Below are 1,948 nucleotides of genomic sequence, written 5' to 3' on the forward strand. Positions count from 1 at the left end.
CGGGATTGTATGCGGGGGTGGAGGGAGTTAAATATTAGATAAATATAAAGTTTGGTGCGTGTAAGAGTGAGTGTTTTTAGCAGAGCCATATTGTGTCCTTGTGATTATGTTGATTATTACCTGTCTGTATAATGTTGCAGCTCAGCTGATTTTGGATTGATGGCAAAGGGAGAGGGACTTAAGTGAGAGTGAAAACACAAGGTAAGTTTAATACTACTGTTTTATATAAGTAAGCATACTAAACATGTATTCTATCACTGTATTATATAAGTAATCTTGTTAGTAACCTACTGTATGGCAGGTGGAGGGGCAGTGATGTTACAGGTGGAGGAGCAAAACTGCAAGACTGCAAACTCACAAGACAGAGAAATCAAAGTTTGTTCTCCAGAGAAGAGGTTGATTTCACTTCATTTATTTCATATTTTCTAAAGATGTGGAAATGGCAACAAAAAAAAACTTGAGAGCTGCAACCAAGACAACTGTAACAACATGAGTAGAGAGCCACCAAGGTTTTTCAAGTCCCTCTCTTACTCCATTTTGCCAACCCAAACTTCCAGGTACATGACGGGACACCTTGCTTGTTTTTGTTGTTTGCGCTCCTCTGGCTGGGTGCTGGCAGGTGGAGGGCAGTGATGTTGGCAGGTGGAGGGGCAGTGATGTTACGGGTGGAGGGGCATTGATGTTAGCTGTTACACACCAGGCTCAAACTTAACACATTGCATCCTTCTTTGCAGTGTCCTTATTCCTGGAAGGGGAATCTGCAATTCCTGCAGAGTTTTGTAACCCGTTGGTCCGCACGCAAAGCGAATTTTTAAAGCCTTCTTAATTGTCTCATTGCTCCATTTCATCCCCTCTGTGGTGAGTCTGCCTAATGCCTTAAGTTGGTCTTTTTAAAACGTTTTCTTATATTTGTTGTCCCTACTTTTCATTGTTTTCTTGAGAGCTGCATTTTCCTTCCTGATTTTTCTTAGTGCAGACTTTGCTTTTTTGGTGATTCCTTCTTGGCTCTTTAATTTTCTCTTTAATTTTTTTAATAGATCTGTTTGACTGGCTGCTGGTTCCCTCGTATGCTGACTGGCTGCTGGTTCCCTGTATGCTGACTGGCTGCTGGTTTCGTATGCTGACTGGCTGCTGGCTGAGTGGGTGGTGTCCGCCCTCCCTGTCTCTCCTCACTAGCCATGTCCTCTCTTTCTTCACCCTCACTTTCCTTTCTCTCAGTCTCCTCATCCCTTCTTCCCTCAATCTTTGAGACTAATGTAAGTAGAAGACATGGCACTGTAGATTTTCGAACATTTAAAATATTATACCACTTAAAAATAAGAAATATGACTTTTGTTACTAAGAGTTCATACTTATTATACCTGTGTCACCTTTCACACTATAGCTGTGATCATGAGCTATGGGCTTTGTAGATACAGGTCCCGGGGTGAATCGTGGTGCAGGGGCCCTTCTCTTTTTGACCACAGGGCGATGCACGAAGATGGTGGGTATAGCCTCTGCTCTCAGCCTAGTCTTGCCCTTTTTTGTCTTGACAAACTGGTCTGCATCAAAATGTGCCTGCGGAGTGACTTGAGGTTACTTCACACACAGAACAACTCAGTTTTGTCTGCCCACATACATATTCCATAGTGGTTGAATACACAGTATTAGGAAACACTTTATACTTACTGGACATGTTATACTCATTACATACTGTATATAAAATATGACCAAGAATGTGAGACAACTTTATAGAAATTCATATCACATCTGTTACTGATGCCATTTGTCATACTTTGTTAAACTCACAAATAATAAAGTTCCATAACTTCAGTTGGGAACAAAGACCACACCTTATCTCCCCAAGGCAATTTCCCATCCAATAGGTGTGCTATATAGGTGTGTATAACCCTTTCTCCTGTCTGTTACTCCCTCTTTCAGCACAAGAACCAGAGGGGGATTCAATGGA

General features: G+C 41.7%; 1 long non-coding RNA gene across 3 annotated transcripts; it reads left to right on the forward strand.

Moving 5' to 3' along the window:
• The first annotated feature begins 135 nt into the window (after positions 1-135).
• Positions 136-1,948, forward strand: LOC104955062 (uncharacterized). Of its 3 annotated transcripts, none has more exons than XR_799422.1 (3): positions 136-858; positions 1,413-1,483; positions 1,921-1,948. It is a non-coding gene; the product is annotated as an uncharacterized lncRNA (long non-coding RNA). The 3 variants fall into 3 exon arrangements; XR_799420.1 differs by having other exon boundaries at positions 160-201; positions 284-858; positions 1,413-1,942; XR_799421.1 differs by having other exon boundaries at positions 161-201; positions 302-858; positions 1,413-1,942.

Source organism: Notothenia coriiceps, unplaced genomic scaffold (genome assembly GCF_000735185.1).
Source record: "Notothenia coriiceps isolate Sejong01 unplaced genomic scaffold, NC01 NC01_scaffold00024555, whole genome shotgun sequence".
NCBI lineage: Eukaryota > Metazoa > Chordata > Actinopteri > Perciformes > Nototheniidae > Notothenia > Notothenia coriiceps.